Consider the following 14191-nt stretch of genomic DNA (forward strand, 5'->3'; position numbering starts at 1 on the left):
ACTCATGTGACTCAGTCAGCATTGGTAGCAATAAAATACACGTGATAATCCCCTGCTGATCCATCATTTGTACCCAGAAGACTTGAGTGGTGCAACTTGTAGTTTATTTCCTTTTTCTGTGCTCTGTCAAAAGTACATGCCCTTATGAAATGTACATGTGATACTGAGAAATCAAAAGAACAGCTAATTAATTACATCCCACCTCCTCATATGGAAAACGGATCTAAACTAGCATCTAAAACACAATGTGTTTGCTTTAAATAGCCAAATGCTGAGGGACCAGAGAGATCTGTGGGGAATTTTTGGCACCATATGAAGATTCTTTCAGCCCTCGAATCCCCCACCCTTGAATTCTGTGGTGGGTTAGTAGGGAAAGGATATAAAAATGTGGATTTTTTAAAGGCTTTTCTCTTTGTTTTCTATTCTCCTTGGCTGCACTCTTATATTTTAATACCGTACAATAGTAAGGAACAAGGAGGGTCATTCAAAAATATTTTTTAATCTTTATTAGAAACAGATTTTTTTTTTGCCTTTTGCTGCTGCTGGACCACATTTACCTACAAAGTACTAAAATGGTTGGAAGAACTGCAGTCATAGCTTCTACTTAGGGGTTTTGAGGGGTGCCCACACAAGCCTGAGTGACTGCTGGCAGTGGAGCATACCAGGCTCACCAAGTTTTCACATGGTGCTGACCACTTCAGTGCCAAGGCATTTCCCAGGGGGCCAAAATTAGATACCAGCACTGCTCTTTTGCTTCTGAAACAAAAGAGATGCTTTGCTTAGGCCTGACTTTTTCCACTTAGCCCCCTTTCATTAAGGCATATTTAACTTTAATTCACCATGATGGGGCAGTGGGGTGAATTTCAGGGGTTTGGTGCATGAGGAGGGGATTGCTCACGTATTAAAGGCTATGAAGTGCCACAGCAGCAAGAGATGGAGTGAACACTCGGTCCAGGCTGTGATGGGAGTTAGTTCTCTTGCTTCCAAGAGTACATGCACATTTGGGCTTTTTATTGCTCTGTGCATACTTGCACTTTCAGACTTAATTCTATTGCTTGCACCAGAAAAAGGAACTCTAAAGGTCTGAAGAAGGTGAAAGGCATAGGGAATATGAGGCTTTGGAAGAAAAGGTTTCATAATTCAGAAGTATCAAGGCTGCCCCAGCAGTGGGGCTGGATGCCTGTACTTGCTTTTCCTTCCTCCCACAATCCTGTACAATCTCAGCACCTTCTGCCATTTGCACAAATGACCAACAAAGCCTCCCATGACTGGAATTCATGGATTTCTTCCACCTGTGGCCATTTCCATTCTTTGCCCAGTTTGTACAGCATGAGGCACTGCCCCAACTTCCATGCCATGGAGAAGGTCTCACATTTCTGCATAAAAGGAGTCAAACTTCCTGCTAATACTTTTTAGGACTAACCAGAGATCCCAGTGCCTCTCTTGTGCTCAAAGGAACAGCTCCTGGGAATTCAATTGCTGACATCACCTCCTACACTCTTTGAAATGCACCATCAGACTATTATGAACACTAACATAAAGTAGCAGTCATATTTAAGAACAAGTAAACAAGAATTAAAAAACCCCATAAAAATTAGAAACACGGAATTTTAAAAGCAGGAGGATGTAAATGTTTACATACCAAAAAGAAGGAGCAATATAAAAAGAATGGCCATTTGCCTTGCATAATGCATGAAGATGTCTGGGCTTCTCCATTCTTATTTTTGACTTTTTAAATAAAATTCTCAGACTATTAGAGAAAAAATATTCATTAAAACCCACCAAAATGCCATTTAAGATGCCAGGAAACATTCTCATTAGACCATATGCATCCTACCTCATGCTCTTTGATGTAGTTACAATGGACTTTTTTTTTCCTCATAAAGAATGGGGCAAAGGCAACTCCAGTAAATATTGTGTACCTACCAAAATAAATGGATAAACAACATGTCACCATGAATTATCTTGGGAAAAATATCCAGCAGAAGTTACAGCAGCATCACGGATATGCAGACCAAGTATCTTAAACCAGTCAAAGTATCTATTATTGCTTGTTTTTATCTTTCTCTAAAGGGAAGCTATGTTTGACCTCTAGGGAAGGTCAACAACTTAATTATTGTACTCGAGACAAAGCTACTCTGTGCACAGGAAATGAAAGCTAAAGAGAAGCACTTTGAAAAGAAAGACGTTTTACTCTCTTAAATAAATGAGACCTGCAAAATTCAATATTGTTTTCATCCTGACCAAGCCTTCTGGCTGGATGCTAAGTGATGTTCATGGGGTAAAGACAGGAAATCCAGGAGCCTTCCTGCCTTTGCAGCACAAATAGCAGGGAAAGCAGTTGGGAGACAGTAAAAGAGACAAGTCTGTCCAGGGAGGGCTCTCACAATCATTCATCGTTAGAAAGCCAAACCCATTTGATTGAGAAATTAACACCTTGAGGCACTTTGATTAAAAAAAAAAACCCAACATTCACTTCTTATTTTAGGACACTGCTTAGAATAGGACAGCTCAGATCTTCCAGAAAGCTGTAACTGGAAGAACAAGGAAGGGGCAAGAGCAGTTGGGCTCTGTGACCTGCCACCTTGTGCCAGAGCCCCTCAGGCTGCAGTGAATCCAGATACACTGAAACAGAAAAACAACCAAAAAATGGATGTGTCACCATCACAAACCATAAGCACTGTGCTGTGGTGCTGATCAGTCCAGAAGGAAGGCCAGGCTGTAGCTCACACACACAGCAAGGAAGGATGCAGTGGGAATGTGGAGAGTTAGGGTTATGGAGGGAGTCCAGCTTCACCAAAAAGCTCAGAAAAGGGTTGCTGTTCAACAGCATTGGGAAGTGTGACTCTTTAATTACAGGTGATCTGGCGAAGGCTGTAAATCACCAGCCACAGGCCTTTTCCAGGATGGAAAACAAGCCTCTTCCAGTGAATGATGCAAAAACTGCAGCCCCGCTCTGGGTAGGGGGGGTGTCCACCTTTCCATCAATCAGATGAAGGTCCAGGTAAAAAGTCTTGGAGTGTTCCCAGTCAGATGAACATGGGCAAGTGCTTATGTGTGTGCTACCCCTTTCTAGAGCTTAACAGGCCATTTTCCTGGTTTTGGGACCAAACTTTCTTCCCAAAAGCAAGAACCTCCATAGAAATGGCTGGATTGTCACCAGGGCAGTGCTGCAGCTTCTCCTGAGGTTAATGGGAATGGTCAGCACAGCACACTGGAACAGCCAGGCTGCTTCTGGACTGAAGATCAAACCTCCCACCACCCATCCCTGGAGCATGGCTTATTCCCAGCCTGGGGCACAGCCAAGAATTGCTGCACACCATCACTCCTAGTCCTCTCTCTCAGTGTGTTATATGGAGGAGGATGAGAAGTCCAGGAGAGTAAGGAAATCTCTTCTCTCCCTACCTGTCACAAATCCCCACCTGTGGGACTGGTTGCTGCTCATTTTTGGCAGCTCACCTGCTCAGGGGTGACTCAGGGGGATGATGTATTTTAAGAGCACCCCAGTGACTGACAGCTCATGTTCCATTTTCAGAAGTCACACAGAACTTAGGAACCTGTATTAACAGTAAAGCAAATGGCAGATCAATAAGGTGGAGGACCTGTGGAAAAATCAGCAGCAGTCATGCAATGAGAAGCTGTTTAAATCCCACTCACAGGGAAAATTGTGTTAGTTTGCACAGATAACTTAATCCTGGCATTTCTTACCATTTGAATACCTGACAAATTCTTTCTTACCCGAAAGGAAGAACAATATGAACTGCTTTGTCTTGAAGGGTTTATGAACTTCAAGAAAGCAAGAGTGATCTTTTCCAATCCAACATCATCATTTATCCAACAGATCTTTAGGGATGTTTTGAACTCTCCGATTTCCACAGGGCCTTGTTTCTTTCCTTAAAATTGGCAGTTGCCCTAAAACTAGACCCCTTCAGGTGACTGCTGTGATACCTGGCAGCACTCACAAATGCACCACAGATAAGGCATTTCAGAGGGAGAAGAGACAACTAAGTTTCAAGTTGAAAATCAGGTACATTCTGCCTTTCTCCAGCTTGTGACAAAAGGGGCAAACCATCCTAAGCACATCAGCTTTCAGTGGGTTTGCACAGTGGCTGAGAACAGAGTGGTCTGGCTAATGAGAACAACTGATTACACAGAATTAACACAAACGGATTTTGGGATGGCTGGGATTGGACTGAATGTGTTCACATGTATGTCCTGACAAAGCCCCCAGCCTGTATGTGGGCCAGGGCTTTCAGAGTTGCTGCTTCCAGGATGTGAACTGTCATCTGCAGCCTTTGTTCTCCAATGTAAGACCTTCCCTTTTGCTGGTTTAAAACACATGTTCAAAGGACTCTCTTTTACCAAGTGTTGCTGTTTGCCTCACAGACTTGACCTGTTATTTACCCCTATGGCATACCTACAACTTTTCCAGCAGCTGGTTTATTTATTTTTTCCTTTCAAATCCTTAATAACAATAATGAATAGCCCAGGGATGAGAACAAAAGTACCCTCCTGATACCCTTCTGTTATATCAATGTACTTATTTAATATGTGTTGCATTTGGGTAGCCACATTTAAAAACTATTTTGTACCACCATTTTTATTATTAAAACTATACTGACTGATGTAATTTTTGTCACCATTTCTTTAACTCATTAACTATTTTGTGCATCTGATTTCCCTGCAGTTGTCTCGGGACTGACATCAGGGTCACTGGGCTGTATCTACCTGGGGAGCCAAGGAGAAGGGGCTCATCTCCTTCATCCTTCTCAAATAATGGAACAGTTGTCCAGTTCTAGCTCTCTGGAATTTCCAGTTCTAGCTCTCTGGAATTTCCCTGGCACCCCATGAGGTGAGGGGGTCCCAAGAGATGCTGTTATAAAGTACAGACTGCTACAAGCAAGAGACAAAAATCTCATCCTTGATGCTTGGAAACAATGTTCCAACACTTGGGATTCACCCAGATCTGGATGGAAATGGATAGAATTTGTTTCTGTGGATTAGCAACCTGTCCTGGTTTTGATTCTGATGTACACACCCAATTTCTGCAACTCATGTCCATCTGGACTCTCCAGTGTTAAATTCCTGAGTGGTGCTGACTCCAGAAGCAGGTTGGTGTGCCTGGATTCCCCACCACTGCCTGGTTTCCACCTGCTGGAATAAATGTCCTGCATTCACACTGAGCTTGCAAACAGCAGCACAGCTGACCTGACTTGCAGGAGTTTATGAGACCTCCTCAAGTAGGCAGTTTTACCTGGTTTCCAGTTTTTTTAGGGAAGTTTTGCTCCAGAAACAACCATTTTTAATGGTAGCAGGGTATCACCACACCTGTTAAAAATGGAGACAACTACTCATCCTTCAGGAGAACATCACTGCACGGAGACATCACTAGGAGACAGTGTTTGACAGCAGACATGTTTTCCCAGGCTTTCTGATTTTTCCCTCAACTTAATTTTAAAGGCTCAGAGAGGTCTTTGGCTTTTCCCTACTTGTCTCCTGTTTTGCATTGTGTATTTTAAGGCTCTGCATACATGGAACCATTTTAATGGGACAGTAGATTGCAGAGAAGTCACAGACTGCCTGACAGATGAACAGATGGCAAAAAAGTGAGTAGTAGTCAGTAGATACAGCCCTGAGAAACAGTACAAAGTATGCCCTGCAGTACAATTTATGTCCAGTTGACATTTCTCCTACATACAAATATATGCTACTGAAAATTGTGCCTGTCTTTGACATTAAAACCATCTGAAATCAGATCATAAACTCTGAGGAAAAAGGTACTTAAGCACTGATGTCAAATTAAGAGAAATCCAGCAAGAGAGACCTCTTTGGCTAATGATCTGTCTTTAAGAGACTCCCCACAGGCTTTCAGAAAACACAGAAATTCAGTTGCTTTCCCTCTTTCTTGTGGGGGAAAAAAAAACCAACCAAAAAACCCCAAACCCCAAAAAAATCCCCAGCTAGGAGTGAGAGATCCTTCTTGTCTTTTTTTTTTCCTAGGGTACCTCCTATCTGTTTGCTCGGGATATTATTTCCTTTCATCAAGAAGGATGGTTTTCACAGATACACTGTTTACATGGGCACAAGGTCAATCTCTGTGCATTTTCTTCCACCCTCACTCACAACAGAAAGAAAAGAAAATTGCATAATCACAGAACAGTTTTTACCACTACTTTTAGGGCTGATCCAATATCAGCATTTCTCTTTCAAGAATAACTCCCACTCTGAACACCACAGAGGTAGAACTGGTCTTGATTCTTTCTTAAACATCCAGAGGGCCAGATTCCCTGCTGGAGTGTGCTAAGGGAGAGGATGATGAGCTCAGAGAGAAGGATCTCCTTTTGAACCAGAATTCCTTGCAGTTCCTGTGGAATCTGACTCTTGGTTGCCCCACATGAATCTTCAAATGCACCTACAGAGACAGATTCCTGAGTTTGAGGGGCAGTACCAACTCCACATCCTTCATTTTTCACACCTATTTCTTTAAGGTCTTAAACTGATGCCTTTCTGTAAATCAGGAGCCCTCCTGTTCACTGACTGCTCCATTGCAGTATCAACTTGCCCAAAAGGTTTGGTGAACAAGAGCAGGTGAGAGGGATGGAGAGCTCCAGCTTTAGACTTCGTGCTTTAAGGTTTGCTGTAAATAAATGTATTTTTACATTTATTTTACAGCCCTGGAGAGTTCTTTCTAATCCTTATATGGCATCTCAGGGCATGTCCTGTATCCATCTCAACTTTTCCCTTGATGTTGCTCAAATTTGCAGTAAACAGATTGGACTACAGCGATGCAATAGTTCAACCAACTACTCTGGTTCTTGACATTTCTGCAAAGGGTGGATTTCAAGGGTGTTATCTTGATGCATTTGCTGCCAGATGAGTTTCTTCTTAGTTTAAAAAGCCACTGAAAATTGATGTTTCATTGACACATTGTCTGTACATGGCCCATACAGACATGGCAAATGCACCAGTTTCTGTCCTCAGCCTGTGCTCTTGGGCTGCAGCAAACAAGCTTTGCAATTTATACCAGACACTGAAGAATATGAATATTTTCTTTACTACTCAGCTCCAGGAAAGGATAATTATTATAAGGAAAACCAGATGAAAATCTGAGAATATTTTATGATTCACTTTCATTAAAAAAAATAAAAGAAAAAAGTCTATTAGCCTCAGAACAATGGGGCCAAATTCACACTTGGGGTAACATCACTGACATCAGTCGAGGACTGAAATTAATTTGGCCCATGGGATCTACTTGAAAATATAACATACTGTCACAAGGATGACAGCCAAATTCTGTGGAGAAAATCTTTCTATACCGACTAATTTAGCTGTAAAAAGACAACCCAGCTGTACAAGCAGTGATCCAGTGGGCTGGATCCTCAAGTGCAACTCTGCTTACATCTGTACAATAAAGCTCAGTTCTAAACACCTGAGAATTTGGCCAAGTGCCTTTCCCAGACCAAGTGGGAGATCACAGTTTAAGTATTATTCGGCCCCAGAATGATGCTTATGTGACATTCAGAGAAACAAAGAGACTGGGGGGTAGAATTCAAGAACAACCAGGTAGCCAAAGATCTAAGTGAAATGCTGATATCCCTTGCTAATCCTTTCTTATCCTGTCTCCTCTCTCTCCCACCAAGCAGTCTCCTGAAGCACGTTAAGCTGCAGGGAGAATCAGAAAGAAAGCAGAAGGCTCTTTTGCTGTTTCTGTCGTCATTTATTTATTTTTAAACAGAAAATTCTTGTCCCTTGCAGTGATGACGTTTTAATGAAGCCATCAATCACTGCAAACTCCAAACTAGAATCCTACATAAAAGAGACCTATTTGTAATACGTGACCTAAGCCCATACCTAACGAAATTAGTTCTCAGGAAGACAATGCAGGTCTTTCATTGCTCTCTCCATGGAATCGTAGATGTTTAAGCTGGACAGGGCCTTGTGGGTCCCCAAATCCAATCCTGTACACCTAGCATCACTTTATCCCTGCCTTGTCCCCTTGAATGTGTTATCTAATCCTTTGCTGACTGATTGTGACCCACCTTACAACTTCTCTTCCATGGGCAAATCTTCATTGTGTGTTACCTAAGCAAGCTCTTGATTGCCCCTATGGTTTGTCACTTCCCCTGTCTCAATGATTTTACGGTGTTTGGATCCATGCTGTCTCCTCTCCACATAATTATTTTAAGTCTTCCCAACACTGTCTGTTGATTTGCTTGATTCCTTGCCCATTGCTCTGTGTCTCTCAGTGCTGCAGGTTGTGTTTCAAGGGCAGCCCAGCCCATGCTGCCTCACACCTCTGCCCCACGCTGGGCCCTCAGGGCACACTCACAGTCAAATCTTTGACTTTATTTGGCTGTAGCCATGTACAATAAACCCCCCAACTTCACTAAATCATGCCTCAATTCTTTGCTTCTCTTTTCATGGCTAACAGACCCTTTACAATTTGCTTTCATTACCTTTGCACCATTTCTCCCATGCTGATGTTTCAGAGCTCTCACTCGATGCTTTCTCATCACAGCATTGCTTTGCTTTGCTCCTTGTCCTGTCCCTACAGGATCTGAGCTTACTTCTTATCCCAGATGGAGAGGATTACTTAACTCCTGGGCTCAAGAGAGTTCTCCCTGACCACTCTTCTTCCCCAAGACTCTCCCCCAGCGACAACACCGAGATGCAGATCCCTAAGATGATCTTCAAAATGAAATCAGACTTAGAGAAGACCCTGACTTCACATTCAAAGCTTCTGGTTTTCCACTCACTGCTTACTGTTGTTTTGGCTGCTGGTAATTTAAACTTATGCACATGATTTAAACATATCCAGTGTGCTGCACCCATGGACAAATTCATGGCTAAATATTCCTGCTGACTTCAGAGGTATCAAAGAAAGCAGTTGCTGCTCCCTCGTGGTAATCAGCATCATCCCTGTTCTGTAAGTTACCATCCCCTGAACTTTGCATCAATTTACAACCTATCTCCTGTCTGTCAACAGAGATGCTTTTTTTCTATAGTCTTGGTTAAGCCAAAGCAAACCAGGATAATGGAGACTTATTTCTGAAATGGCTTTAATCAAGCCATGTCTGCAGAGCCCCATGGGATGACTCGACAAGACAAATCAGGAGAGTTACAAACAGCAGTTTCTAAGGCAACAGGGCAATCCTGACCTCAGTGATTCCTCTCTGTCCTTTTCTACTTTCATTTTTACCACTTAGTAAGGTTTTTTCACTGACTACATCTCCTGTCAGTACTGACATGACCATGAAGCAGTTTTAAAACTTAGGTGGCCCCTTGATTTTTGAAGAACAGATAGAGACCAGGACACACACATTGTATACAATACAGAAATCAAAGCTTAGATGTTATCATGCAGCTGACTTCCTCCTGTGCTCACCATGGATGGCATCACACAGCACATCTGCAATTGTAAAGTGAATGGCAATTTCAAAACCTTTAGAAAAAAAATGTCTTCATGTACTGGGACCAGCACAGAATGCCTTGTTGTCAGATGCTTTTCTTCTTTTTGGGTCCATTGTCCCTTGCTATATTCACAATCAAGATATTTCTTTTCCCATCTGTTAAAACCCAGCATGAAAATCAGACAGAGCTCTTGTACCCTTTTCTCACTCTTTTACATGTGAAAGCTGACTTTACTCACTGCAAATTCTAGCCCTGGAAGGCAAGGATCACACAGGGCCAAATGGAGACCGCCCTCAGAGAAGAATCTGCCTCTCAGCAGCTTCCTTCACAGAGCTAGCACTGAGGAAATATAGCACTTTTTATTACCTTATCATTTTCCATTGGGACTGGGAGGAGCTCTGTGGAAAAAAACCCAGAGTCTCTGTAACTCAAAGCATTGTCCTCTCTCTGCTTGGCTTGTTCTTGACCTGTTTCCACAGTGTCAGTTGTCCTGAATAGAAGAAAATCCTTATTTCCATCAGCTTTTCTTATTTTCTTTGCCCCTGGTTCACATCTAACATTCCTAGTTATGGAAAAGCAAGGCATGTCTCTGCTTTTTGGCTCCACATAGTTCCTCCCTTGTTCCAAACCATCAAGGAACCTGTGTGCTGTTATGGACACCCCTGTCTTACTGGTGTGGTGGGATCTTCTCCTTTATCCTTCTTGTCTGAAAAATCAGTCTGTTTTATTTCCCCCTTCATTCTTCCCTGTGGAGTCTCAATCCCGTCTGTCTCCACTGTCTTGTCATGTTGTCTTTGGGGGATAGTTTCCCTTCCTTTCTTCTTTGCCTCTGAATTGTCTTCCTTCTGCAGCTGAATAAATTTGTTGCTCATGTCCATCTCTCCTGCGCTACCCAATCTCACCCACTCTCATTCTTGTGTAGGGTTGTCCCATAGATACCCCTTTCCACCTTTTTGTTCTCAAGGCCAATTCCTTATTCGGGCATTGTGCTCCAGCATTGCTTCTGCTGGCTCCTCAGGATCACATCCTTCAATTCCTGTCTGAATTTCAAGCTGTCTCTTTAGTGCTTTGTATGGTTTCCTCCATGACTGTGGTCAAAGTACGTTTCATACCCATGTCTGAAACACCATCCTGTGCCACACTGCACTGCTGTGCAGTGGGAGATGCTGCAACCACCCGTCAGCTTGGGAACCCTTTCCTCCTGTTCCTTGCAGATTATTCTTCAGAAGAGCCAAAAGGAGTTAGGTACCAAAATTCCACTGATCCTTGCTAGATGGTTTATAATACATGTTAGAGAAACAGGAGACTATCACAAGTTGTTAAGCAATAAAAATCCCTGCAACATAATCTGTTGTGGTTGGACATTTTATTGAAATCCTGGATAGTCATTTGCAAAAAAGCTGACATGCAGGGTTTGGATTTAATCTTCACATTTCCACTCAAACTGTGGTATTGTTTGAACACAACAGCTTTGGGATCCTGGCAAAAGAGTAAAACTGTCCAAGCTGTTCTACTCTGGTTTGAATTATCTTCTTTTTATTTATTTATTTCTAGCTTTGAAGTCTGTGTACTTTAAAAATCAATGAACATCATATTAACAAGCAGACACTAATTACATTTTAACAAACTGGAAAGGCTTGACTACAAATCTTTGAAAAGATAGATTCACATTTTAAAAAGCTTTCTAATCCAACTGGCATCATTGTAGTAAGACACTGACAAAGCCTGCACAGAATGGAAATGTTAAAGAAATCTGCTTTCCAAAATTTTTTTTCTATGATTTATAATTAGTCTTCATCATTGTACCATCTCATACACTAGGTCTGGTAAACAGAGTGCTCGTGACTTTTACAGGATTAATGGAGACATTCTGAGATGTAGAAATGAAAAGATCACTCAGAAAATAACAACACATCACTCTTTTGTAGCTCTTTTCATCAGTTCAACTTATTGTTTTACAAACAAATTAGGATCACTATCAGAGTGCTACAGAGGGATAAAATTGAGGCAAGGAACACTAATGTGTCTCATCTGTAATTACTTAGCAGAACAGAGGCAGATCAGAACTGGGTCTCTTGTATCCAGTTCAGAGCTCCAATTCACAGGTTTCAGTGGTTCCCTGAGCAGTTCTTAAAATATGGGTAGTAGAGTGTGCAGTGGCAGTCAGAGTGTTTGTATCAGGATGTTTTGCACATCAGGAAACGCTAGAAGTGTAAATAGATGGTCCTGGAACTCTAAAAATTATCAAGCCTCTTCTGACCACTCTGCCTGAGAGTGGCTGTGGCCTTGGTGTGAGGGTTGGTAGAAGAGCAGCTCCCACATGAAAGCAGAATCGCCAGCAATGCACGGAACAGTCTCTGCACAGAGCCCAGAGCCCAGAGCCAGACATCACAAGCTTTGTGTGGCAACAACAAGGGGAGAGGAGCACACGAGGAGGATGCTTGTGTCAGAGCAGGCTCCAGGAAACACTCAGGAGAAGAGATGCTTTTGAAATGTCCCCACTGATTTCATCACTTCTGTGCTATTCCAGAACAGCTGCTTGAGAGGTAAATAGATGAGGAACCCACTTCAGACAAGAAGATATCTGAGCCAGCCTGTGCCAAGAAACACTCACTGCTGTGCCATGAACATGTGGGGTTGTATCACACCCCAACAGGCTCAGCTGTCCTCATGCTGTGCTCTGAACTGGTAAGACCAACCTCCTGCCTGCAGTGCTGTGAGGGGAAACAGAGATATCAAAGATAACCTGATGGCACTTCATGGAATGAGAGGTCAGTTCTGAGCTCCAGGAACTGAAGGACACATATTCCCTGGCCCACTCACAGGATAGCAGAGTCAGTCATGCTCATAGCAAATTCCTTGAGACAATTACAGTGGAAGTGAGAGGAAAGCACCATTGCTCCATGTCACACACAGCAATATTTCTCTGTCTGTTACTACAAGTGCTTGACTTACTTGTGAGAATTAATTTCCTAAGACTTCCTACAGTTTCCTACTTTCATGGCTACATCTTCTGGTTGAGCTGAACTGCCAGAAACTCATCTGCTGGAGGGACCCACAGCCCGTATCCTTCTGTATCTGCAAAAAAAGGGGCAGCCTGTCATGCCTGTCCTGGAGCCACAGCAGTTATGCCTGGCATGGTTGTCACCATACCACAGCCAGTCCCAGGGGTGGCAGCCCAGCAGTGATGGCATCACAACCACCAGTGATGCTGTGCACACCAGCCACTGGAATGAGCTCTGAACAGTTTCCAGTGAGAGCACAGCTCGCTGCAGCTGGTGGCTCAAGCACAACACCACAACCCTGGCTACCCCTGCAGCACGAGCTGTGGAACTCAGGTATATTGGTAACAATTAACACTTTGGGGCCTTAGCAAAGCATCTGGAAGTGGGTCTCCTAAAAGGTTCTATGAATAGGGTACCAAGTATCAGGGTCACCTGCTATGGCACCTTCCTTCTCTTCAGAAACAAACTGGAGTAACACACAGGGTGTGATGTCTTTCTTTGCCTACTTCAAAGTCACTGTTCATTTTAAAGTCCACATTTTCCACTTTTCCACCTAGCTGGTTAAAAAGATTTGACAACTCCTGTAATGCTTGCACAAAATAAAAATCTTTGCACACAACTGGATCTAAGTCTCTGAGTCCACTATGTGTCTCCAGGTCCTGTGCCTCTGTATTACCCTTTTAATGTGATCACCACGATATCTATGGATTTATCAGTGCTTCCTTCTGACACTTCTCAGTGACACCCTATGTATGTGGAAAGAAACACAATCCCCTCTTCAGTAAGTGCTGAGAAACCAGCCTGATTCAGACCCCAGACTCCTGTTCTGATGATGCTTTAATTCCTGTTTTGTGTGATTATATGGCTGGTGGTTTTGGGACCTTTCTGAAGCTCGGCCTCCCAACTGGATAAAGTGAGTCCTCGTTATGTTGTAACTGCTCTGCAGTGATCACAACCAACACTGATGTGTGAGTAGATGAGGGACACTTAGACACTGTTTCTCAAGGCATCTGGAGGCTCAAATGTTCAGCTCAACACCGGCATGACATCTGCTATTTCTCAGCTGGTGGTGTGGTTTCTTTAAAATTTGGTCCTGATCTGTGTTTTAATTTGAGGAGCAATTAAACTTTATGCCCAAATAAAAGGCAGATCATATACTGGAGAATCTCTACTGGATTTCCAAGCAGGCTAGGAAGTACATAAACACCTTTAATACAGACTGCTTTTCTTACATCACTACTTTATTCCCTGCCTTGGCAGGACTAGGAAAAATGTGATGCACCTTCAACCAAACACATTTTGGATAAAAAATAAAACAAAAAACCATCTGAAATCCTACCTTAAATAAATCCACTCTTGGTGAAGAGCAGCAGCTGTGAAACAGTCCAGAGACACCAGTGTTCACACCTCTCTGAAATAAATGCAGGCAGCTCACCTCACACCAACAGGTTGCTCTCATGGCTGTACTGGTTTTACACCAACAGTATTGACTTCAAAGCAAGACTTAACCTGATCTACACTTGCATAAAGGACAGAACAAGCCCATTCTTGGTTCAACAGTGTGGGCGGTTCAGATTCCGTTCAGTGCAGAAATTTAGCACCATCAGTAGGAAATTTTTATTTGGAAAGGAAAAGATTAAAGTCTGCAGGAGCTGATGAGGATAGCAGGAAAAGCACCCAGTGGGGCAATGCCTAAAAAGTCAACTGTTGCACTTCAGGTCCTCTGCAGCTGCCAGTGTGTTCTCCCCTTAACCCAGAGGACAGAAAGCAGCAGA

Source organism: Pithys albifrons, chromosome 2 (genome assembly GCF_047495875.1).
Source record: "Pithys albifrons albifrons isolate INPA30051 chromosome 2, PitAlb_v1, whole genome shotgun sequence".
Lineage (NCBI taxonomy): Eukaryota > Metazoa > Chordata > Aves > Passeriformes > Thamnophilidae > Pithys > Pithys albifrons.